The sequence below is a fragment of the Ranitomeya variabilis genome, chromosome 2 (genome assembly GCF_051348905.1).
Source record: "Ranitomeya variabilis isolate aRanVar5 chromosome 2, aRanVar5.hap1, whole genome shotgun sequence".
NCBI classification, from domain to species: Eukaryota; Metazoa; Chordata; class Amphibia; order Anura; family Dendrobatidae; genus Ranitomeya; species Ranitomeya variabilis.
In genome coordinates this window covers 1,056,790,740-1,056,818,129 of record NC_135233.1, presented here as the reverse complement: position 1 = coordinate 1,056,818,129, position 27,390 = coordinate 1,056,790,740, and the positions used below count along the sequence as shown (strand labels likewise).

Sequence of the window (27,390 nt, the reverse complement as noted above, 5' to 3'; positions counted from 1 at the left end):
TCAGCACAGCCGCCCGCACTCAGCACAGCCGCCCGCACTCAGCACAGCCGCCCGCACTCAGCACAGCCGCCCGCACTCAGCACAGCCGCTCGCACTCCGCACAGCCGCCCGCACTCAGCACAGCCGCCCGCACTCAGCACAGCCGCCCGCACTCAGCACAGCCGCCCGCACTGCATGGAGCAGCACGTGATAGGATGGGGGCGCAGGATGGGAGCACATGACAGGATGGGGATGCAGGATGGAGCAGCACATGACATGGTGGAGCAGCACATGACAGGATGGGGGCGCAGGATGGAGCAGCACATGACACGGTGGAGCAGCACATGACAGGATGGGGATGCAGGATGGAGCAGCACATGACAGGATGGGAGAGCAAGATGGGAGCAGCACATACCAGGATGGAGACCATATACCAGTATAAATGCTCGCCACCCGGGCGTAGAACGGGTTCAATAGCTAGTAGTATATATAAAAGCCTAGGCAGGGAAAGCAGCAGCCATTTAGGTGATTTAGGATAGTGAGAGATCAGCTTTCACAGCTCAGTAATAGAAATAAGAGAAAACCATAAAACATTGGACAAATACTGTACTCAAGACAGATGCTTTACTAGTCTAATTTGATAACAGTACACACTACACATATGCTGCGGCCTGTTGCCACTTTTCAATTTCTTTATGTATACCTGCCTAACTTCATATTTTTTATTATGTTCTTTTTTGCAATAGTTGAATACTTTGGCTTGAAAAGATGTTACATTTTGTACAACACTATAATTCTGGTTAAACAAAAATTGGCAATGCACAGGGTAGTATAACAGAGAAAAAAACATACCATGGCTAAGAATGTGGGAACTGCCAGAAGCAACAGAAACACCATCACCATCACCACTGGCAACAGCTAGCAGCAGTACTACTAAACGCAGTCCACAATTGGCCTCATTTGCTTCTGGCAGGTGCATTAGTTGGGAAGAAAGAATAGTGAAATCTATGGCACATCTGTCGTCTCAGTCACAGCAGTATGATGTTACTTCTGACAGCGACACCATCAGTTTGAATCGGTGTTCTGCACAGAATGGTCTGCCTGATCACATACCTGAGCCTGAGGAAGAAGCTGGACCATTTCAGAAACTCGTAGCTTTACTAAACAAGTTTTATACATTTTAATCTCCGTCCAGCGTAAGGAATATATGTTTTCTTTCTATTTGATTCATCGTTATCTATCCTGACTCCCAACGTCCGAGATCCAAAGGCCATACCTGCAGCCATAGAAGAGTTAATCGTGTTTTTAACAGGGTTGACCTTGATGCCGCACAACTTCGGCGATCCACCAAAGAGTAGAATCATAATCATTTTTTATTGAAAATATACATATATGACACTGAAACGAAAATACAACATCGTCATATCAGGACACAATCTCTGTATTTGCAGTGACGGCGAGAGCACTGAGATCTGAGATGTTGGATGAATATCTTGTGTTTTACCCAACGAGAACAGGAGGATTTGTTCAAACTGCTGAACTAACAGACACAGGCGTGTGTACATGGTAACGCTTAAAATACATTGGTTCCCACGCAGGATACGGGGCTTTTATATCTATCCTCTTGATACTTTATCCTATTGTTCCAAAAAGGAAGTTCTCAAACGCCGTTTCCTCTGCTTGGTCTCCACAAGGAAAACCGAAGAGCTCAGGAAATGTTGGCTGCAATGTAAAAACAAGTTGAAATTTAGACATTTATTTAAAAAAAAAAATACTCTTCTAAATTAAACCTCAAATACCAACCCATAAGGATTGAATGAAATCTAAAAGTTACAGATCTCCCTTGATGGCCCTTTATTTTTGGACTAACTCCATATATAGACACTTTCAATGCTTCTTAATATTTCTCAGCTAAAAAGACTATATAGACCTTTTTTATTATATTGAAAAAAATTTTTATTTTACACACTTATATAGCTGCATTAATTCCACAACACTTTACAGACTTGGACAACTTTCTTCATTAAATATGTTCTACCATTTTTTTACGTGAGAGTGTGTGTAAGCCTTTTATCTAGCTGCTTGCATTTTGGAAAAATATTACAGATCTATTCTGAGAGATTATCTGCTCTGCTAATGCTGTATTGGTATTAGAGATAGCAGGGGAGTTGCTTGTACATAGATATTCACTTTGCGGAAAAAGGGAAAAGTAATTGCAGTCTCAGAGAGGGCAGAGAAAACAGGTCATAGATAAGGAAGAAGGCATATGAATAGTAAATAAGTGCAGGGTAGTTAAGAAGTGAAGAAAAGACAGCAGCACAGAGCTCACATCCAGCCTTTATTACTAGGAAAGACACAGAGCTCATATCCAGCCTTTATTACTGGAAAAGAAAGTCACAGAGCTCAGATCCAGCCTGTATTACTGGGAGACACACATAGCTCACATACTGCCTATATTACTGAAAAAAAACACTCAAAGCTCATATCTAGCCTTTATTACAGGACAAAAAAGATGCTGAGCTCATATCCAGCCTTTATTACTGGAAAAGAAAGATGCAAAGCTCATATCCAGCCTTTATTACTGGAAAAGAAAGTCACAGAGCTCAGATCCAGCCTGTATTACTGGGAGACACACAAAGCTCGTATCCAGCCTTCATTACTAGAAACAAAAGAGACATAGCTCATATCCAGCCTTTATTACTGGATAAGAAAGACACAGAGCTCATATCCAGCCTTTATTACTGGAAAAGAAAGTCACAGAGCTCAGATCCAGCCTGTATTACTGGGAGACACACAAAGCTCGTATCCAGCCTTCATTACTAGAAACAAAAGAGACATAGCTCATATCCAGCCTTTATTACTGGATAAGAAAGACACAGAGCTCATATCCAGCCTTTATTACTGCAAAAGAAATACACAGAGCTCATATGAGGCCTTTATTACTGGATAAGAGAGACACAGAGCTAATATCCAGCCTTTATTACTGGATAAGAAAGACACAGAGCTCAGATCCAGCCTGTATTACTGGGAAACATGCAAAGTTCACATCCAGCCTGTATTACTGGGAGACACGTAGAGCTCACATCCAGCCTATATTACTAAAAAAGGCACACAAAGCTCATATCCAGCCTTTAGTACTGGGAAAGATACCCCGAGCTGACATCCAGTCTTTATTTTTGGGAATGTCAAATAAATAAGGCGGCACACTGCTGCGCTAAAACCTGCAAACATGAAAATTGAACTGCATTACTGCACTAGAAATATGAAAAAATGATAGCGTTTAGCGCATAAATTGGCCAATTCATGTGTACCTGGTAGCCACATTAGGGCATCTCTCGTATACCAGGTCCTACACTTTCCTCGCTGAGAATAAATGTCTTCATCTGAATGGGAACCTGTGAATCCTCTTCTTAGACTACATTTCTCTCTCATGTGGAGGGGTAATGGACCTGCTGCTATTAAAACACCTGTGGCTAAGAGGTAGAGGAGTGCTCAGTCAGAAGGCTAATGCATACAAATTTCAAAAAACTGACCGTCACACCCAAACAGACTAAGGCTACGTTCACATTTGCGGTCAGCGCCGCAGCGTCGCCGCATGCGTCATGCGCCCCTATATTTAACATGGGGGCGCATGGACATGCGTCGCACTTGCGTTTTGCGCCGCATGTGTCACTGCGGCGCCCGCGTCCGGGCGCAGAGGACGCAGCAAGTTGCATTTTTGCTGCGTCCAAAATCACTGAAAAAAAGGACGCATGCGGCGCAAAACGCAGCGTTGTGCATGCGTTTTGCTGCGTTTTTGTTTGCGTTGTGCGTTGCGGCGTCGACGCTGTGGCGCACAACGCAAATGTGAACGTAGCCTTAGGCTACTTTCACACATCAGGTTTTTTATTTCAGGCATAATCCGGCAATTTTTGGAAAAAACATCCGTTGTTTTTTTTACGCCAGATCCATTTTTTCCCATAGAGTTATATTAGCGCCGGATTGTGCCTGATGGCCAGACGTTTCATCCGTTTTTTTCCGGATCCGTCCAAATAGTCGTTTCCGGTGGACGGAGAAAACGTCCACTGCAATGTTTTTTTGTCCGGTGGAAAAAAACACACACTGACAGAATTGGCCAAAAACACATGAAACAGACGTGTGAAACAATGAATCCGGCGCCCCGGTCGGGTTTTCAAAGCATTTTCCATACAAATCATGCAGATTTTCCGTTCTGGTTTCTCTCTTTCTCTCCCTCTCTCTCCTCTTTCCCGTAACCAAGAAGTCAAAAAATCCATGCGCATTAAAGAAGGCCGGATCCAGCTAAAAAACGGATATGGCGCATCAGTTTTTCACAATTTGCGTCGGATCCGGTTTTTTACAAATTGGCCGGATTTAGCCTGAAAACAAAAAACTGATGTATGAAACTAGACTAAGTGTGAACAGGTGCTGAACAGAGTCACCAACTCATATACAGTCAAATAAATAAGGCAGCACAATGCGGCGCTAAATTGGCCAATTTATGCGCTAAACGCTCTCATTTTTTCATATTTCTAGTGCAGTAATGCAGTTCAATTTTCATGTTTGCATGTTTCAGCGCTGCAGTGTGCTGCCTTATTTACTTGACTGTATATGAGTTGGTGACTCTAGGTTCAGCACCTGTTCTCACTTAGTCTATGTTTGGATGTGATGTTCAGTTTTTTGAAATTCATTTTTGGGACAGACCTAGTGAGCTTACATCCAGCCTGTATTACAAGGAGGGACACTCTGACAAGAGAAATATCCGAAACTTAGATCAGACTGCAAACTGCATATCAGGGATTCTTAAAAAGAATGAAGACTGTAACGCTATTAAAGGTACCACTAATATATGTAAAAATGATTTTTTTACATGTCAAAGCAGTCAATCACTTGTACATTTCACTATATTTATAATGCAAGTTGCTAACATTTTCATACTTCTGTCTTCACATAAAATCCTATATTCATCCTGTTTTCGGACGGCTTGTATGTTCCCTTGTATCAGTATGTACTGTTCAATAGCAGTGAAAACTTGTGCAAGGAGGATAATATTACAGAAAGTCATCTATTCCACAGTCAGTTGTAGCCAGTACTGCACCATTTGGGCTCTAGGGGGCACTCATCAAGCTACGAGGGACGGGTAGAGCCTGCGGCTGCAGCCGCTTTTCTGCAGGACTAATCATGCCAACACATGTATTTACAGCACAGACTTTCCACATTGCTGTCCTGGGCCTATTTAAAGGGATATTCCCAGAGTACATCAGGTACTCACATTCCGAACCAATATACCACAGTACATAAGGGATTAATTTCCCGCACATCTGAGGTTCAGCATGTGCGACAAGCAGGTGCATGTGGTCGGGTCTCACATCTGCTCCGTGCATTCTCGATTCTTCCATGCAGGAAAAAATAAACAATTTGGATCTAATAAATATATTTGGGACGGCGGCGATCAGAGGTTAATTACCGCTGCATAGTTCCTTCTCCATCTCATTACTTGTTCGTTACATTCTCTTGGTAAACTTCTTACAATAACAGAAATGTTCTTGTTGCTTTTGGACGTTCGTATTAATTACTGGAAGCCGAACATCTATTATATCCTGACATGAGAAACGCGTTTCTGTGTGAGCCGCCGTTATAGAAACATTGCATTTCTAGGGTAAGAATGGAACGACAAAGAATTTGGAATATTTTCCATTCTATCTCAGGTATAAGTTCAGGTTTTTCTTTTCTAGAGGAAATTTTAACCTTTTTTTACATTTTTCTATTGGTGTTTTGATTTCTAATTTTGGGGGCCGTCTAGTTGGAGGAATTTGGGGTCTAGGTGATCTTACTTGGACCCTGATCGAATGCTCTTAGTGAGGCTGTTTTCCCCACAGCTGTACATTTTAAGAACCATATGGAGATGATAGGACCAAAATGCCTTCTCTGCCATTGCCGGCGTCCCTGCTTGGTCCTTCTCCCTCCTCCCAGCAGGGATGCCGACATACTTTCCGCCAAATGGGACCTTTGTAACGCTATTGCCAGTATCCCTGCTTGGTTCTTCTCCCTCCTCCCAGCAGGGAAGCCGACATACTCACCGCCAAATGGGACCTTTGTAAGGCCATTGCTGGCGTCCCTCTCCCTCCTCCCAGCAGGGATGCCGACATACTGTCCGCCAAATGGGACCTTTGTAACGCCATTGCCGGTGTCCCTGCTTGGTTCTTCTCCCTCCTCCCAGCAGGGAAGCCGACATACTCTCCGCCAAATGAGACCTTTGTAAGGCCATTGCTGGCGTCCCTCTCCCTCCTCCCAGCAGGGATGCCGACATACTGTCCGCCAAATGGGACCTTTGTAACGCCATTGCCGGTGTCCCTGCTTGGTGCTTCTCTGTTGTGAAATTGGATTTTGGGCTCCCCCGGTGGCCACTGGTGGAATTGAACTGGTGTGCATCATCCTCTCTGTTCACCTGTTTCCATCAGGATGTGGGAGTCGCTATTTAGCCTTGCTCCTCTGTCACTTCCATGCCGGTCAACATTGTAATCAGAAGCCTTTCTGTGCATGTTCCTGCTGCTAGACAACTCCCAGCTAAGTTGGACTTAGTCCTTGTTTGTTTTTGCATTTTGTTCCAGTTCACAGCTGTAGTTTCGTTTCTGTGTCTGGAAAGCTCTTGTGATCTGAAATTGCCACTCTGATGTTATGAGTTAATACTAGAGTCTTAAAGTAATTTCAGGATGGTATTTTGATAGGGTTTTCAGCTGACCATGAAAGTGCCCTTTCTGTCTTCCTGCTATCTAGTAAGCGGACCTCAATTTTGCTAAACCTATTTTCATACTACGTTTGTCATTTCATCTAAAATCACCGCCAATATTTGTGGGGGCCTCTGTCTGCCTTTCGGGGAAATTTCTCTAGAGGTGAGCCAGGACTATATTTTCCTCTGCCAGGATTAGTTAGTCCTCCGGCCGGCGCTGGGCGTCTAGGGATAAAATGCAGGCTACGCTACCCGGCTACTGTTAGTTGTGCGGCAGGTTTAGTTCATGGTCAGTTTAGTTTCCATCCTTCCAAGAGCTAGTTCGTATGTTTGCTGGGCTATGTTCTCTTGCCATTGAGAACCATAACACTTCTCCCTTCTCCCAGCAGGGATGCCAATATACTCTCCGCCAAATGGGACCTTTGTAACGCCATTGCAGGCGTCCCTGCGTGGTCCTTCTACTTCTTCCCAGCAGGGATGCTGACATACTCTCCGCCACATGGGACTTTTGTAACACCATTGCCAGTGTCCCTGTTTGGTTCTTCTCCCTCCTCCCAACAGGGATGCCGACATACTCTCCATAAAATGGGACCTTTGTAAAGCCATTGCCGGCGTCCCTGCTTGGTTCTTCCCCCTCCAACCAGAAGGGATGCCGACATACTCTCTGCCAAATGGGACCTTTGTAACGCCATTGCCGGCGTCCCTGCATGGCGTCCCTGCGTGGTCCTTCTACTTCCTCCCAGCAAGGATGCTGACATACTCTCTGCCACATGGGACCTTTGTAACGCCATTGCCGGTGTCCCTGCTTGGTCCTTCTCCCTCCTCCCAGCAAGGGATGCCCACATACTCTCCGCCAAGTGGGACCTTTTTAACGCCATTGCCGATGTCCCTGCTTAATCCTTCTCCCTCTTCCCAGCAGGGATGCCGACATACACTCCGCCCCGGCCACACAGCGTTGTCCCAATTTCCAGCTCTTGTTTCCTTCCTGTCTCTCTGGGCCTGTGCATACCGTGCAGGTGTCCCTGTGGCTCACCTAGTGCACGCGCACTCCCCAATTATTAAAGGGGCAGCAAAACACTGGGATCACTGCTGATCCTGAGAAGAGGCTCTGGGAATCACCATCTTTAATGGAGCAGAGGCCAAGCCTACCCACCTCTTCTCCAATCACTCTCTATGGGAGCGCCGTCCTTGGCTATTTTCGTCAATTACATAGAGGATGGATGGAGCAGAGGTGTGCGTGCTCCATCACTGATGTCCGCATTGGTGGAAGTCCCGGTGGTTGAACCCTAAGCAAGATATACCCTGTCCTATCAACAGGGGAAAATATATTAAATTGGTACAAACCTATTAACTACGAGGGGCTCATTATGTCACTATGACTGGTGAATATGCTTGTGCTATGTGGTATAATGACTTAGCTGCTGCAGTGCTTCATGGTACACATCATGTCACAACTTAGATTATGCATTCTATAGAACTCTCAGGACACAGAAGAATCTATTCAGAAAGTGTCACTGATTGACATGATGCTGCCCTTATCTATTCTATAAAAAAAAAGAGGCCTTGTGTGATTCTATATAAATTCCCCTACACAATATTACAAGGTAGTTCATACGGTTATTATATTTATTTCGGAGCTGACTGTCTCAATAAAACTGCTTAGTAATCTGCGCCAATGCTGCTGCTTCTCCTGACTCTTTGCTCTGGTGATCATTTTGCTGATTCAGGGGATTTGGGGAACTTCTAAGTGTAAATGATGAATGATGGGATTGTGGAGCTGCAGGTATGAAGTGTGGACGCTGCAGCTTAATGAGCCTCTTTATCAGCCGGTAATGTGCTGTCATAGCGGAGAGAAAGGAGGGGAATAACTCATAGTGCGTGAGAACAGTATACTGTCAGCATTTTATGACATCCTTAAAGGTATAGTCCCATCTCCAAGATCCGATCACAATAGTAGGTGTAATAATATTAGCATATACCTCCAATTAGAAATGTAGTATAGTTCTTCTGACTTCGCTAGGTCTGTTTACTCACCTGCAGGCATTGCAGGACCTTAGGTATCCATGGTTACGACTAGGGTTGAGCGACTTTTGTTTTTTTAGGATCGAGTCGGGTTTCGTGAAACCCGACTTCCTCGAAAGTCGGATCGTGTGAAATCGGCCGATTATTGTGAAAAGTCGGGGGGCCAACCAAAACACGAAACCCAATGCAAGTCAATGGGGAAAAAATTTTCTCTCTCTCTCTCCTCCATCTCTCTCTCTCTCTCTCTCTCTCTCCTCCATGCAAAGATGGGTTGTGTTTTACTGTGAAAATCACTACATCCCAAACGGTAATATGGCTCTGTGACGCCACAAAAGCAAGCCGGAAACTATGTCATCGCGCTGCCCACACTCCTTCATTGGCTGAAAAAAAATGGCGGGGAAAGCGTCATACGAAACGCGACTTTGGCGGGAAGATCGCCGACCGCGTGGCCGATCCCACGCTGGGGTCGGGTCGGGTTTCACGAAACCCGACTTTGCCAAAAGTCGGCGACTTTTGAAAATGACCGATCCGTTTCGCTCAACCCTAGTTACAACCACTGATCTAGTGACAGCTACTTGCTAGTGGTCGTAACCATGGATACCTAAGGTCCTGCAATGCCTGCATATGAGTAAAGAGACCTAGCGAATCAGAAAAACTGTACTTCATTCCTAAATGGAGGTATTTGCTAATAAAATTATTATTACACCTACTACATACTGCGATAGGATCTTGAAGATGGCAACACCCCATTAAGTGAGGAGTGGACACTGACAGTAAAGGGTTCCTGTGCACAACTTGTATCTGGGCTCTCCCCATCTACCCAGCTCCACCTTCATCTGCCCCTGCACATTTACCCATATATTCACATTAGGCACACACACATTGTACTAATACATTACACCGGCCATAATACATTACTCACACACACACAGTGCATGTTAGACTCTTCACTTTATGAGTTTTTTCTCGGGAGATGAATTGTAGTTTTTTTTGTGGCCATTTTGCCAAACACTCATATAGGCATTATATTTGTGCTAACTATTTTATGGGTTTAATAGAAAAAGCTAAGATAAAGTCACCCCATTTTTTTTAACATATCTACAATTTGTTATGATTTAAAGGACATCATATATGTCCACGTTATGTGCTGATTTGTGACCTTTATTATTAAAGTGAATAAAATAAAAGTGGTTACTCTGATTGTCTTTCATCTCCATGTACCAGCACAGTTTCTTATTAGGTTGACGTGTCTGAATATGAAAAATAACACTATTTCTAGCCACTATATGACTTGTATCCTGCATTGTTTTCAAATCCCCCCCCCTGCAAGCAGTATCTCTAATTTTCAATTGACTCTCTGCTAGTGGGTAGAAAATAGCTGCTATGATATATCCCATACACAGCAGACGTGAGGGATTCCTGTCTATGTACTATATGTTCAGAAGCAGCAACAGCATGGAGGACATTATACAGCAGTAGTGAGAAGTGTACCTGTGAATCCAGCTCCGGGGTGAGATAAAGTACTTACTCTACATGTGTATGTATGTGTCTGTCTCACACGGTCTTTTCCCATTCCTCTCTCTTTAGACTTCACTAGACATGATCAGATCTTTCATTTTAAAGGTAGTTCTTCTTGTTTTGGCCGAGACTGATTTTACTTGTTTTTCAGAGTGCATGATGAGTTGCGGAGGGAGGAAAAGTGACTCCTCAGTGGAGGAAAAAAATCATATTTCTCTGATTATATTTGTATTGTATGATGCAATAAGTTGTGTTCACTCGAGAACCGAGGAGGAGGAAGAACCAACCTTGGGATCTGTGAGCCGTGTCATAAACTTCTGTGTAAGCGATGACTACCCCAGAAGGGAACAGAACACATTGTTATGCTCAGCGCAGGGAATCGTTTGCTCTTTTGGCAACTTTTCCAGTAGTTACACCATTTCTGACATATACCTTCTAAATACCACACATGCAATCAATGGCCGCCCTTATACACAGAGTTATTGCCCAAGCTCGTTCTCGTCATTAGTTATATTACTAGGCTTATACTCTATTAAATATATTTTACACTAGGATATATTACTTTATAGCATGTCTAATTAACCCCTTACTAATGCAGCCAATTTTTTTGTGTTTCTTCCCCCTACCCTTTCTATCAAGAGCCATAACTTTTTTTTTTTTTTTTAAATCTCCATCAATGTAGCCGTATGAGTCCTTGATTTTTTTTTTTTTATAAGATGAGTTGTAGTTTTGAACAGTGACATTCATTTTACCATACAAAGTACTGAAAAATGGGGAAAAAAAATTCATTTGTGGTGAAACTGCGGAAAAAAAAAGTTAATTCTGACATTATTTATTGAGGGGGTTTTTTTTTACGGCACTTATAGAAATGACCAGGCAACATTATTCTTCAGATTGGTATCATCATGGCAATCCGAAACTTATATTGGTTCTTTTTATATTTTAGTGGTTATTAATTCTGAAATTTGTAAGCTGAAAATTTGGACTTTATACCGTTTTTTTTATATGGGTTAAATAATCTTCTACATTGACAGATCGGACTTTTGTGCACATGACAATGTCAACTATAAAAATATTTTTGTTTTTGAATTGGGAAAAGGAGCTGAATCAAAGTTTTATTTTTTTTTTAACATTATTTTTAGTTCCTACGATGGTTTGAAAGCTTGTACTATGTATTGCAAAAGTTCAGATGGGAAATACCCCTTCAAAGACGCATGTGCTTCTTCATATTATGTCTGTTGGTCGTGTGCGGGTTTATGTGTCTGCAGGTTATTGCATTTTTGGGGGGATGTGTGGCAACCCAAAAAACAGCAATTCTGGCATTACTATTTTTTTTTTTTTACTTTATGATGTTAATTATACAGGTTAAAAATGTTATTGTTTTTATGCAGGTTTATGTGTTTGCATGGTTATAAGCGAGTATGCTCGTTACTTGAGTTTCTCCGAGCATGCTCGGGTTGTCTCTGAGTATTTTGGCATGCTCGGAGGTTTCGTTTTTGCATGATTTGCAGCTGCTAGACAGCCTGAACACATGCAGGGATTGCCGCTTGTTAGGGAATCCCCACATGTATTCAAGCTGTCTAGCAGCCGCAAATCATGCTGCTGTGTCGACAAAAACGAAATCTCCAAGCTCCCCGAAATACTCGGAGACAACCCGAGCATGCTCGGAGAAACCCGAGTAACGAGCATACTCGCTCATCACTAATGGTTATACATTACACTCTAGAGCTCTGTTCGCACTTCATTATGTGAATATGTTTCAAAAATGTGCCAAGAAAGCTCACGGTGAACAATTCTGATGGTCCTCCAGAGTTTCCTTTTGACCCCCTTCTTTTTACAATGGGATTAGGTGCTGTTCAGTGGTATACATTGGGGGAATACTCCTATGTAGTTCTGCAAGTAAGTAACACATCACTGCAAAATCAGACATAAAAACATCAATCCTAATGTGTCATCATCCAGACATGTTCACGTACCCTATGACTGTGTTTGTATAGGGCTAGGATGATGCTGCTGGTGTTCAGACTCTAATGACTCACGCAAGGATTTCACTCGTAAAGGAAAAGGTCAGTTTATATCGATTTTCAATTTTTAATTTTTGTGCACAAAGGAGCACAAAAAGTTTAAAAAGTTCAAGCAATCTGTGCAGACTTTTCTCAGAAGCGTTCTTGTCGTTGCAGCCAGGGTCTCCTCCATCTGGTCTCTTCAGTTATTTCCCCAGTAAGCTGCATTCTCTTTTCTTTCAGTCACTTGTTTGTTCGCTCTTTTTATGCATCATCTTGTTCTCCGGCTAAACTGGGAGTGAAAATGGGAACTTGAGATTTCAAAGAATTGAATAGCAAAGAGGAACAACACAATGGCAGAACCAGGGAAGACGTCAAGTCTCGACCTTCCTTAAACGTTTTTTTTCTCACGGAAAATGCAAAGTGGCAGTCATCCAAAAAGTTGCACATGACCGTGAAGCACAGCATTGTGTCAAATCGGTTCCACTCCTATGAAAATGATTGGAAATGTTAGGGGGAGCTAATTTTTTTTTTTCATTTCTATTTTATATTCATAAACATTGACTTTTATTAGAATGTGTTTGGTAGGCTCACCAGGGGAGGTGGATCCTCTAAGCCTTAGCTTCGGATGGGCTTATCTATCCCGGGCGTTGTTAAACTGACTAGGACAACATGTGGGCAGTAAGTACTTGACACACTCAGGAATCTCAGGAGCAGCAGGACAGATGAAGTGGAACGCAGGAAGGGTGGACATATGTTGAAAACACAGCAAGCACAAGTAATGGAGCAACGTCCAAGTAGGCCTTAAGTAGGTCTTGTGAAATTACGCCATTGATTCCCTGCGGGCAACCTGGAAAACCCAACGAGGAGCACAGGAGAGGATCGCAGCCCCTGGGAAAGGAAACAGAACCCGGGATACCTGGGACAGGTTTTTATCAGTGTTTCAAGAAAGGAAATGTCGTGATACCGAAGGAAAAGGTATCCAACTAATTTAGTGGAAAAACAAGCAACCCAAAATGCTTCCAGGAAGTACATAGCATGAAGGAAGTCCATGTCCATGCGGTTAGCATGGGTTTATTGGCAAGGAAATATGACATCTTTGGTTCTTCGCGGGTGATATGGACCAGTGGACTTTATATATTTACAGTTCTTGAAAACAAAAATAAAAAGTAATCAATCCAGGGGCCATGCTCCTTGGTAAGGTTGGTGAATAAGTACTGGAGTATAGTGGTGTTGTGAACTAACTAAGGCCCATGAAAGCTATAGTCTTTATCAAATAGTCTGGAAATCCAGTTGCACGTACAACCATGGCTCGGTTTGAATACACAACAGCTGTAGGCTTATTTAGTAAGATTGTGTTGAGCAAACAGCAGATAGCACTGTTATTTTTTACTGCTGGTTAATACTTCTCTGTGTGACTGCTTCGGTTTGTTTGTGGCAATTTTATCCCTTAAATGGGCTGTCAACTACTTGGACAACACCTTCTCAATCTAAAAGTTTGCCTCTGTAAAAACAAAAACACCTTTACTCATCTCACTTGCCAACGCCATTCCAGCCATGTCGGCATTCATGTTTGCGATGCTCGTGTGAGGTTGTTATGACTGGCTGCTCACTTCCTCTTGATGACGTGTAAGTCTAAAGATGGGGACAGTGATGACATCGTTCATTGGCGCAGGGCTCACATGACATAACAACCTCACGTGAGTGCAGGGAATGCGATGGCCGATACCACTGGAACGGCGCCAGGTCTGGAGGTACATATTGTTGTTTTTGTTTTAACAGGGGCAAACATTCACATTGAAAAGTAGTTGTCCTAGTAGTGGACGGCCCCTTTAATCCTCCATGTCGTGATGATGTTGATATCGGTTGATTTGTGTCCCAAGTAAAAACAGTTCATTTTGTGATTTATGTTGCGTAAACACCGTTTAAGATTTCAAAAAATAACAACGTCAAGGTGTACCCAAATTCGGAAGGGTCCTAACCTCTAGTATTAAAACCTTACCCTGCATCATAGTGATATCTGGGTGACTAAGTAGAGATGAGCAGATGAGGCAGAATTCAAATTCGCATGTTCGTGTGTTTTTTCCTGAGAAATTTAATTTGCAAAAAAGTTTATTCTCTGCAAATGTAATGCCCCTTATTATGTTCTGACCCCAGAGAATAATAATTGTAATATGTTAAAAACAAATTGTACTACTCACCCTCTGCTCACCTCTCCTGCCCCACAGCTACTCATTGCCACCTCTACGGTCCTCACCGCATCTTCTGATTCCCTGTCCCTCATGTTGGAATTTTCCGTCCTGCGCCGAACTTCTGGGTGTTATGGCAGCCAGTAGGCTTCTGTGCAGGCGCGAGGGCGTCATGATGTCACAACGTGCTCTTGCGCAGAACTCTCCTGGATGCCATGATACTTGAAAGTTTGGCACAATATGAGAGAACCAAAGATTCCAATGCAAGCGACAAGTGATCAGAACATGCACTGAGGACTGGACGGGTGGGGCAGAGTAGTGGAAGGGCCGAAGAGTTGAGTGGTGAGGTGACTATAACGATTTAATTTTTCTTTAATCTTTCCCTAGCCAATCAGGGCCCTAAAAAATGGGCCACTCTTTTACTGAGTCTGCACGTAAGTGAATTACAAAAAAATCCGTATTTTGGCAAATGTATACAGAATGTTTTGGGAAATTTGGTGACAGATCCAGAACAAAGATTATAATGACCTGTCCTTAGAATAGGTAATCAATATCAGATCAGTGGGGGTCTGACACCTGGCATCCCCACTGCCGAAAGTGCACAGTATACGCCCAGAACAGCACAGCTCCATACACTGTGTTATGGCGTTTTCGGGACTCCAGCTCGTGTAGGGGTCAGCTACTATTTTTATTTAAGTATGTCTTCACATCCTCTACTTTTCCAGCAGATTTCCATATCTCCCGGGTTGCGTCAACCCCTGCTGGAAACCTTGTGTAACACGCCAGCCACCACCCTTAAGCATCAGTCTATCTTATGCTCATGACTAATGACTTGGACATAGTAGCGTGCACCTTTTTGACATGTAGCTCGCTCTGTCATCTGTAAAATGTAGGTAAAATCTTAAAGATAAAGCTTGGACGATAAATGCTCACAGGAAAGAATAATTTATCAGTCCCTGTCACTGGAGCTCCATCTGCATTGCCTGCAGCCATGCAGCAAGCGATGAGTTACTGCAGAAGGGGGATAGTTTACAGCCATTATTTGTCTGGAGATGTGACATTCCTTGTGTCCCAGCTTAAAGCATAGTCTATATCTAACCTGTAGGGCAGCAATGACATGAAGTCATAACCTTGGTCATAACCTCCCCATCTCTCTGTGTCTACACATCCGTTAGAGGTAAGCTTTCACTTATCAGTCATCTTCTTGGTGTCCATCTTGATTAAACATTAACCTTTTGTGATTTCATTATGCAAATTATCTCTGCTCCAAGAGGATGAAGAGCTACCTCCTTTTGTTAGCTGCCCGGTAAGTTAAGATCCAGCCCATTAACATGAAGGGAGACATCCATTTTCAATTATTAGATTTAGAACTGGTCATTCTTATGATTTAGTGAAGTCATATATACCTGTAGATTGTCAGTAAATATCATAATCTTAGTTGCTATTGAAGATGTACGACATATCATCAATAGGCTCTTACAGAACACTTGTCACTCATCCAATAAGAAATAGGCTCTAGTTATTAGCTCCAAAATAACCTCCAAATCAAGTTGTCTTCTGCTGTTTTTTGTTGGAACACTTCAATATGAAATCCTGGATTTTTTTTCTTCTAATTTTTCTCTCCTGGCGACATATCCCCCAATCCTGCCCTCCCCCCTTCATACATCCCACTAATCCTCACCCCTATCCTTCTCACACTTGTGAAACTATCGCAATCCCTCACACTTAAAATCTGTGCAACTGACCCCCACCCCCCTGCTTCCTCTCTCTGGGGCACTTTGGAATGTCAGCTCTGTCTGCAACAAGCTCCACGTGATCCACGATCTCTTTACTTCCCGCAACCTTTCCTTCCTGGCCCTCACCGAGACCTGGCTGACGCCCCCTGACACGGCCTCCCCTGCTGCACTGAGTTAGGGTGGCCTCCACTTTACCCACACTCCTCACTCTGGCAACAGACATGGCTGGGGAGTGGGTTTCCTTCTTCCAAAAACTGTTACTTTAACCCTATCCAACACCCACCTTCCCTTATCCTCCTGTCAAATACTGACCACTGGGCTCAGCCACTGCCTTCATTGAACAATTCTCCACCTGGCTTCTTCACTTTCTCTCTGCTGACATCCACACCATCATAATGGGTGACTTTAATATCCCTACTGACACCCGCCAGCCAGCAGCCTCCAAGCTCCTGGCCCTTACCTCATCCTTTGGACTTACTCAGTGGTCCTCCACAGCCACCCACACAGACAGACATACACTAGACCTCATCTTCACCCGCCTCTGTTCCTTATCTAATCTCACAACCTCTCCCCCCTATCTGACCACCATCTACTCATCTTCTTTTCCTTGTCCTCCTTACCCGCCCTGTTGTGTATCCGCTTTTTGGGCTCCCCTGGTGGTTGCTGGTGGTACTGGTGACTTGTTTGCACTTTGCTGCTTCTGTTCACCTGCTTCCATCAGTGTTTGGGAGTTTCCTATTTAGCCTTGCTCTCCAGTCTTTTCCTTGCCGGTCATCATTGTAACCAGAGCCTTCGGTTGCATGTTCCTGCTACTAGTCTGCTGATCAGCTAAGTGGACTTTGTCCTTTTGTTTTGTATCTTTAGTCCAGTTTGCAGTTTTTGTAATTCTCTGTAGCTGGAAGCTCTTGCGGGCTGAAATTGCCACTCCTGTGTCATGAGTTGACACAGGAGTCTTAAAGTAATTTCAGGATGGTTTTTGAAAGGGTTTTCAGTTGACCGTGAAGTCCTCTTTTGTATCCTTCTGCTATCTAGTAAGTGGACCTCTCTTTGCTAAATCTACTTTCATACTGTGTATGTCTTTTCCTCTTAATTCACCGTTATTACATGTGGGGGGCTGCTATCATCTTTTGGGGTATTTCCCTAGAGGTAAGCCAGGTCTGTTTCTTCCTCTACCAGGCGTAGTTAGTCCTCCGGCTGGCGCGTGGCATATAGGAAGCCGTAGGTATGCTCCCTGGCTACTGTTAGTTGTGTGGTAGATTTAGCTCACGGTCAACTCGAGTTTCCATCACCCGAGAGCTCGTTCGTTACTTATATGTTTCTTACGTTCCCTTGCCATTGGGAACCATGACAGTATGACCGGCCTGTGTTAAACTTATTGGCAGAAGAAAGGAGAGAAAAAAGAAGTCTGTAAATTTTTTTTTTTTTTCCCTTTTTCCTCTATGCTTGCTCCATAGTTGGATCAGTTGTATTTCAGCTTTAATTACAGCCTTTGCCTTTCTCTCCTTATAATCCTTGAATGGCTCTGAGCTCACCTGTTTAAAGATGGATCCTCAGAGTTTGGCTGCAGGTTTAAATAATCTTGCTACGAAGGTTCAAAATTTACAAGATTTTGTTATGCATACTCCTATTTCTGAACCTAAAATTCCTACACCAGAGGTGTTTTCCGGAGATAGATCTCGGTTTTTGAATTTCAAATATAATTGTAAATTATTCCTTTCTCTCAGACCTCACTCCTCAGGAGATCCTGTCCAGCAGGTTAAGATTGTAATCTCTTTGCTGCGAGGTGACCCTCAAAATTGGGCATTTTCATTGGCACCAGGGGATCCTGCGTTGCTCAATGTGGATGCGTTTTTCCTGGCTTTAGGGTTGCTTTATGAGGAACCTAATTTGGAGATTCAAGCTGAAAAAGCTTTGATAGCCCTATCTCAAGGGCAAGATGAAGCGGAGATATACTGCCAAAAATTTCGTAGGTGGTCTGTGCTTACTCAGTGGAATGAGTGCGCCTTAGCGGCAAATTTCAGAGAGGGCCTTTCTGATGCCGTTAAAGATGTTATGGTCGGGTTCCCTGCGCCTACAGGTCTGAATGAGTCCATGACAATGGCAATTCAGATTGATCGGCGTTTGCGGGAGCGCAAACCCGTGCACCATTTGGCGGTATCTTCTGAAGAGACGCCAGAGAAAATGCAATGTGACAGAGTTATGTCCAGAAGCGAGCGGCAGATTTATAGGCGTAAAAATGGCTTATGCTTCTATTGTGGTGATTCTGCTCATGTTATATCGGCATGCTCTAAGCGTACTAGGAAGGTTGACAAGTCCATTTCAATTGGCACTTTACAGTCCAAATTTATTTTGTCTGTAACCTTGATTTGTTCATTATCAGTTATTACCGTGGATGCCTATGTGGACTCTGGCGCCGCTCTGAGTCTTATGGACTGGTCCTTTGCCAGGCGCTGTGGGTTTGATTTAGAGCCTCTGGAAGTCCCTATACCTCTGAAGGGTATTGATTCTACACCTTTGGCTTGTAATAAACCACAGTTCTGGACGCAAGTGACTATGCGTATGACTCCAGACCATCAGGAGGTGATTCGCTTCCTTGTGTTGTACAATTTACATGATGTTTTGGTGCTTGGATTACCATGGTTACAGTCTCATAACCCAGTCCTTGACTGGAAGGCTATGTCTGTGTTAAGCTGGGGATGTCGGGGGGCTCATGGGGACACTCCTATGGTGTCCATTTCGTCATCTATTCCATCTGAGATTCCGGCATTTTTGTCTGATTATCGTGATATTTTTGAAGAGCCTAAGATTGGTTCACTCCCTCCTCACAGGGATTGTGATTGCGCCATAGATCTGATTCCTGGCAGTAAATTTCCAAAGGGTCGTTTGTTTAACCTATCTGTACCTGAACATGCTGCTATGCGCGAGTATATTAAGGAGTCCCTGGAAAAGGGACACATTCGTCCTTCTTCATCTCCTTTAGGAGCTGGTTTTTTCTTTGTCTCTAAAAAGGATGGCTCTCTGAGGCCTTGTATTGATTATCGTCTCCTGAATAAAATTACAGTCAAATATCAGTATCCGTTGCCTTTGCTGACTGATTTGTTTGCTCGCATAAGGGGGGCTAAGTGGTTCTCTAAGATTGATCTTCGTGGGGCGTATAATTTGGTGCGAATTAAGAAGGGGGATGAGTGGAAGACCGCATTTAATACGCCTGAGGGCCATTTTGAGTATTTGGTAATGCCTTTCGGCCTTTCTAATGCACCTTCTGTCTTTCAGTCCTTAATGCATGATATTTTCCGTGAATATTTGGATAAATTTATGATTGTGTACTTGGATGATATTTTGATTTTTTCTGATGACTGGGAGTCTCATGTTCAGCAGTTCAGGAGGGTTTTTCAGGTTTTGCGGGAGAATTCTTTGTGTGTAAAGGGTTCAAAGTGTGTTTTTGGGGTTCAAAAAATTTCATTTTTGGGGTATATTTTTTCCCCTTCTTCTATTGAGATGGACCCTGTCAAGGTTCGGGCTATTTACGACTGGACGCAGCCTACTTCTCTGAAGAGTCTCCAGAAATTCTTGGGCTTTGCTAATTTTTATCGTCGATTTATAGCTGGTTTTTCTGGCGTTGCTAAACCTCTGACGGATTTGACTAAAAAGGGTGCTGATGTTGCCAATTGGTCCCCTGCTGCCGTGGAGGCCTTTCGGGAGCCTAAGCGCCGCTTTTTGTCTGCCCCTGTGTTGCGCCAGCCTGATGTTTCTCTTCCCTTTCAGGTTGAGGTCGATGCTTCCGAGATCGGAGCGGGGGCGGTTTTGTCGCAGAAAAGTTCCGACTGCTCAGTGATGAGACCTTGTGCGTTCTTTTCGCGAAAATTTTCGGCCGCCGAGCGAAACTATGATGTTGGTAATCGGGAGCTTTTGGCCATGAAGTGGGCATTTGAGGAGCGGCGTCATTGGCTTGAGGGTGCCAGACATCAGGTGGTAGTTTTGACTGATCACAAGAATTTAATTTATTTGGAGTCTGCCAGGCGCCTGAATCCTAGACAGGCACGTTGGTCGTTGTTCTTTTCCCGGTTTAATTTTGTGGTCTCGTACTTACCGGGTTCTAGGAATGTGAAAGCAGATGCTCTTTCTAGGAGTTTTGAGCCTGACTCTCCTGGGAATTCTGAACCTGCTGGTGTCCTTAAGGATGGAGTGGTTTTGTCTGCTGTCTCTCCAGATTTGCGACGTGCTTTGCAAGAATTTCAGGCGGATAGACCTGATCGTTGTCCGTCTGGTAGACTGTTTGTTCCTGACGAGTGGACCACTAGAGTCATCTCGGAAGTTCATTCTTCTACTCTGGCAGGTCATCCGGGAATTTTTGGCACCAGAGATTTGGTGGCTAGATCCTTCTGGTGGCCTTCCCTGTCTCGAGATGTGCGTGTTTTTGTGCAGTCTTGCGATGTGTGTGCTCAGGCCAAGCCTTGTTGTTCTAGGGCTAGTGGGTTGTTGTTGCCCTTGCCTATTCCGAAGAGGCCTTGGACGCACATCTCTATGGACTTTATCTCGGATCTCCCTGTTTCTCAGAAGATGTCTGTCATCTGGGTGGTGTGTGACCGTTTTTCTAAAATGGTTCATTTGGTGCCATTGCCTAAGTTGCCTTCCTCATCTGAGTTGGTCCCTCTGTTTTTTCAAAATGTGGTTCGCTTGCATGGTATTCCGGAAAACATCGTTTCTGACAGGGGTACCCAGTTCGTGTCTAGATTTTGGCGGGCAGTCTGTGCCAGGTTGGGCATTGATTTGTCCTTTTCGTCTGCATTCCATCCTCAGACCAATGGCCAGACGGAGCGAACTAATCAAACTTTGGAGACTTATTTGAGGTGTTTTGTGTCTGCGGATCAGGATGATTGGGTTGCCTTTCTGCCGTTGGCGGAGTTTGCTCTTAATAATCGGGCTAGTTCTGCCACTTTGGTTTCTCCTTTCTTTTGCAATTCAGGGTTTCATCCGCGTTTTTCATCTGGTCAGGTTGAATCTTCGGATTGTCTTGGAGTGGATGCGGTGGTGGATCGGTTGCATAGGATTTGGGGACAAGTGGTGGATAATTTGGAATTGTCCCAGGAGAGGACTCAGCAGTTTGCTAACCGTCGTCGTCGTGTTGGTCCCCACCTTCGCGTTGGGGACTTGGTGTGGTTGTCTTCCCGTTTTGTCCCTATGAGGGTTTCTTCTCCCAAATTTAAGCCTCGGTTCATCGGTCCTTATAGGATTTTGGAGATTCTTAACCCTGTTTCCTTTCGTTTGGACCTCCCGGCATCTTTCGCTATCCATAATGTGTTCCATCGGTCGTTGTTGCGGAGATATGAGGTACCGGTGGTTCCTTCCACTGAACCTCCTGCTCCTGTGCTGGTGGAGGGTGAATTGGAGTATGTCGTAGAGAAGATCTTGGACTCCCGTATTTCCAGACGGAGACTTCAATATCTGGTTAAATGGAAAGGCTATGGTCAGGAAGATAATTCTTGGGTAACTGCCTCTGATGTTCATGCCTCGGATTTGGTTCGTGCCTTTCATAGGGCTCCTCCAGATCGCCCTGGCGGTTCTTGTGAGGGTTCGGTGCCCCCTCCTTAAGGGGAGGGTACTGTTGTGTATCCGCTTTTTGGGCTCCCCTGGTGGTTGCTGGTGGTACTGGTGACTTGTTTGCACTTTGCTGCTTCTGTTCACCTGCTTCCATCAGTGTTTGGGAGTTTCCTATTTAGCCTTGCTCTCCAGTCTTTTCCTTGCCGGTCATCATTGTAACCAGAGCCTTCGGTTGCATGTTCCTGCTACTAGTCTGCTGATCAGCTAAGTGGACTTTGTCCTTTTGTTTTGTATCTTTAGTCCAGTTTGCAGTTTTTGTAATTCTCTGTAGCTGGAAGCTCTTGCGGGCTGAAATTGCCACTCCTGTGTCATGAGTTGACACAGGAGTCTTAAAGTAATTTCAGGATGGTTTTTGAAAGGGTTTTCAGTTGACCGTGAAGTCCTCTTTTGTATCCTTCTGCTATCTAGTAAGTGGACCTCTCTTTGCTAAATCTACTTTCATACTGTGTATGTCTTTTCCTCTTAATTCACCGTTATTACATGTGGGGGGCTGCTATCATCTTTTGGGGTATTTCCCTAGAGGTAAGCCAGGTCTGTTTCTTCCTCTACCAGGCGTAGTTAGTCCTCCGGCTGGCGCGTGGCATATAGGAAGCCGTAGGTATGCTCCCTGGCTACTGTTAGTTGTGTGGTAGATTTAGCTCACGGTCAACTCGAGTTTCCATCACCCGAGAGCTCGTTCGTTACTTATATGTTTCTTACGTTCCCTTGCCATTGGGAACCATGACACCGCCCCCCACGTCCAGCCAGTACCACATCCTCATACAAACCTTGCATGCCTAGACATTCACAGACTCTCAGACTCTCTTCTACCCCTGTCCTCCATATCTTCACTCCACAACACGGATAGCGCCACTGCTTTCTATAACTCCACCCTCACATCAGCCATAGACTCAGTCGCCCCTCTCATGCATGGCAAAGTGCGACGAATCACCCAAAAACTCCAACAAGCATCCAGGGTCGCGGAGCGGTGTTGGAAAAAAACACGCCTGCCAGACGACTTCACCACTTTCAAACAAGCTACACTTGCCTTCAAACTAGCCCTCACTTCTGCTAAACAGACCTATTTCACTAACCTTGTATTTTCACTATCCCACAACCCAAAACAACTGTTCAGCACATTTAACTCTCTCCTCCACCCGCCACTGCCACTTCCAACTCCCCTCATTTCTTCTGAGGACTTTGCCACCTACTTCAAAAACATGATCGACCAAACAAGGCAAACCTTTACTGTTCCACCACCCCAACCACTCCATATACCAGACCTCTGCCCTTCCCCCAATAACTTCCCTCTCCAACATGACTGAAGGAGAACTCTTGATTCTGCCCTGTCCTTCAAACCGCACGTTCAAACTCTTGCCACCTCCTGTCGCCTCCAACTCAAAAATATTGCCAGAATCCGTCCCTTCCTCAGCCCACAATCTGCTAAAACTCTTGTGCATGCCCTCATCATCTCCCGCCTCGATTACTGCAACACCCTCCTCTGTGGCCTCCCCGCTAACTCCCTTGCACCACTCCAGTCTGTCCTCAACTCTGCTGCTCAGCTAATCCACCTCTCTCCTCGCTACTCACCTGCTTCACCCCTCTGCAAATCCCTCCACTGGCTCCCAATTCCCCAATGAATCCAGTTCAAACTACTAACACTGATCTACAAAGCCATCCCACTATATTTCCTCACGTAATCTTCGATCCTCCCAAGACCTCCTACTCTCCGCCACATTTATTCGTTCCTTGCACAACCACCTCCAAAATTTCTCCCGAATATCCCACATCCTCTGGAATTCCACGCCTCAACATGTCCAATTATCCACCACCCTCGGATCCTTCAGACGGAACCTGAAAACCCATCTCTTCAGGAATGCCTACAGCCTGCAATAACCATTCTACCGCCTCACCAACCACTCGAGCTGCAGCCTCACCAACCACCCGGGCTGCCACCTCACCAACCACCCGAGCTGCCGCCTCACCAACCACCCGAGCTGCTGCCCCACCAACCACCTGAGCCGATGCCGCCTCCCCAACCTCCTGAGCTGCCACCTCACCACCACCAGAGCTGCCGCCTCACCACCAACAGTGCTGCAGCACACCGACCTCCTGTCTCTTCCCCATTATCCCGAAGAATGTAAGTCCGCAAGAACAGGGTCCTCTCCCCTCTGTACCCGTCTGTCATTGTAAATTTGTTTACTGTTAACGATATCTATAACCCTGAATGTATCCCCTTTTCACATGTACAGCACCATGGAATTAATGGTGCTATATAAATAATAATAATAATAACAATGACATGGTACTCTGCATTCTGATTCTGGGTGAGCAAGACCCCAGCAAACAAGGGATGGAGGTACTAGTCAAGGCTTGTCATGTGCATAAATATGGAACAGACTTAAACCTCCCACTTTTCCCGACACAAGACCATGTGTTAGAAATATCGTGTTCGTGCTTTTTAACACTTTATTGGAGTGTTACATACCACCGTAATGTAACATGAGCAGCATTAAACAGTGTGGATGATAAAATTAATCCAGAAAAAATGTTTGAATGTCAATATTTTGAAATGTAGTTGATGTACTTGTACACTCATAAAGACTTTGCAGCAAGTGCAAAGCCAGGAAAAAATTATAAGGTGGGTCATCCAGTCATCCATAGACCCCAGAAAGACAGCAATTGGCAGGCCTCATTCAAATATTTTTAAAGTGTAGTTGCTGTACTCCTATACTCTTAAAGGCTTTGCACAATGTGCAAAACCAGTAAAAATTATAAGGAGGGTAATATAGTAATCCTCTTCAGGTGTCCGTTTCTTATTTTCCTGCCTCGTGAGGCTGGAGGGACTTCTTCTTCCTAAATCCCATCGATTCCCAGGTGCCTGGGCTGTAAGTGACCCAGCTTTGGGTTGTGCCGGAGCTCTCAACATGTAGAAATGGGTAACATGCTTGTTCATTCCTCAAGAACAGTTAATTCTGCTCCTTTCCTTCTCAGATCACACCCACCACATACCAGCTATGTTGGCCCTCCATTTCGAGGAATGTGACCCTGGTCCCAGCCGTCCGCTCTCGCAGCCTTTATGGCAAATGTTCCATCTCTACTGCTCTCTGGTTGAACAAAATGTGATGACCGCTGCTGGTTGTACTTAACAACCTCCCCCCAGGATGCCAGCTCGGTACCTTTCGTAGCATTTCTCCAGCCCTGGTGTTGGCTTGCTTCCTCTGGATCCTGGCTCTCTCATCCGCAGTCTGCAAGAACCCCAGCAATTAAGGCTGCAGCATGGGTTTTGGAATAGGTTCGGGCCTTGGTGGTTCTGGGAAAGTGGCCAATTCTAGACCATGTTCTCCTGCCACCTCCACTGTTGCACCACCCTGGTCTGGCTCCAATATTCATCAGGTCACTCTTTAGTGAGTCATGCTTAATTCTGCCATCTAAGCATGTTACACTGTATGGATGACTAATTGAATCCATAAAAAATTTACAATGCTTTTTTTGAGTGTTATATACTGCCAAAATGTACCCCAGAGCACATAATACCATATGGATGAGTAATTGAATCAAGAAAAAAATTTCAAGGCTTTTTTTGTGTTATATAACACAAAAATGTACCATAAAGCATGTATAATGAAGAGCAAAAGTGTAACAATGATTTTTGAACTTTTGACTTTTATGCTCCATATCGCATCCACTTCTACTTTGAACTTGAGAATGCCATTATTTTATACACAATCACTTTGGCTATCTCATACTTAACTTTGACTTGCAACTATTTAGCATATGAATACTTATGCAGATTCTTGTCAAATCACTGCATTGTTACTGTTTTGCTCCTAAAGATCTAAATTATATTTTTTATTATTCATTCCTGAATCCTTCTGGGCATGCTCTTGATCAGATTCAAACATGTGTTGACCGAAATTTGTTTTCAGATCTCTTCTACATGTTCTCAAAGTTTGTGCATACTGGTCGACTCACTTGGGTATGTATATAGTTCTTTTCTTCAACTCTACCCACAAGTGTTTGATTGAGTTGAGGTCTGGGGAGTGTGAGGACCAATCCAGCAACTCTACTTAATTGTCATTGAACCATTTCTTCACCAATCTCGACGTCTGCTTCGTGTTGTTGTCCTGTGGGAACACTATGTCGTCCTTTTATTCCCATAGTACTGGAGTGTACGAAGTTACTCATCTTGTGGGATACTTACATATAGTTCAGCATTGAGACCACCATTGATCCTGGTCAAGTATTCAATGCCTTAGGCTGTGAAACAACCCCATATCATCAGGCTTCCACCGCTGAACTTGACATTTCTTCATTTTTTCAATTTCTCAATCCTTTAGCCCCTTTTTCCTTGTTTCTTAAAGACTTATTTGACCCTATCAGAGCCTAGTCTATTGCCGTTTGTGTCAATGCTCCAAATTACCTGTTTCAAATCTTTAAATGTCCACTTTTCGTACTTGTTTGCAAGCTTGAACCGACGCTTCTTTTGACAATAGTGAAGTTGAGGTTTCTTCACCTTTTTTCGGGCCACCATTCCAGACTTGTGTAATGTGCGTTGCCCGGTGCTTGCATGGACATCTGTGATCTCATTATTATGAAGCATACGAGCCACCTCTACTGCCGTGTTTTGTCGCGCCAGAACTGATAGACCTTGAAATGAGCCAACTTGTCGATATTTTGCCTGGATGTTCACCTTTTGGCTTCTGAAAGGAATTTATTTCGTATTTTTCCAACTGTCATTGCACTCACAAATTGCAGTTTAGCAATTTTCTTGGCCAAGAGACCTCTATCAATGAGCTGGATGATGCCCTTTCTCTTTTCTTGGGAAATCATCTTCATGGATGCTCCTCTATTCGAACCAATTACTTTTCACTTAGGAAACAACCTAATAACACACTGAGCTATTAGGGAATGTGAGAACAGGTTGTATTTGTGTATTTTGTAGTATTCAGGAAGAAAAATATTTTTCCACCACCAGGAGCAAAACAGTAACAATGCAGTGACAGGACAAGAATCTGGATAACTAAGTAGATGGTGAGATATGGAACATGAAAGTCAATAGTTCAAAACACTGTTACCCTTTTGCTCTTCACTGTAATATTCAATGGATTGAATCCAGAAAAACACTTTTTATACCACCAAAATGTAACAGAAAGCATGCAATACTCTATGGATGACTAAATGAATCAAGAAAAAAATTTCAATGCTTTTTGTGAGTTTTACATACCACTGTAATGTAACAATAATCGCATTAACCCCTTAACGACCGCCGATACGCCTTTTAACGGCGGCCGCTAAGGGTACTTAAACCACAGCGCCGTTAATTAACGGCGCTGTGGAAAAAGTGAATAGCGCCCCCCAGAGTCGGATTTTCTCTGGGGTCTCGGTTGCCGAGGGTAGCAGAGACCCCAGAGAACATGATTCGGGGGGTTTTAACCGACCCCCGAGTTGCGATCGCCGGTAATTAACCGTTTACCGGCGGTCGCAACAAAAAAAAAAACGCGATTTGCCGTTTAATTTCTCTGTCCTCCGATGTGATCATCGCACATCGGAGGACAGAGAAATGTGGTCCCCGATGGCCCCCAATAGCCCCCCGATACTTACCTACCTCCCCCGGTGCTCCTCGTGGCTCCCGA

The 27,390-nt window shown here is 44.2% G+C and overlaps 1 long non-coding RNA gene across 2 annotated transcripts in view; it reads right to left on the bottom strand.

Moving 5' to 3' along the window:
- Positions 1 to 1,347: 1,347 nt before the first annotated feature.
- LOC143810186 (uncharacterized) overlaps positions 1,348 to 27,390 on the bottom strand; it is a 226,163-nt gene continuing 200,120 nt past the window's right edge. For both annotated transcript variants that reach the window (XR_013222692.1, XR_013222693.1), the window contains exon 4: positions 1,348 to 1,701. This is a non-coding gene — a long non-coding RNA (uncharacterized LOC143810186). The remainder of the gene's footprint in view (positions 1,702 to 27,390) is intronic.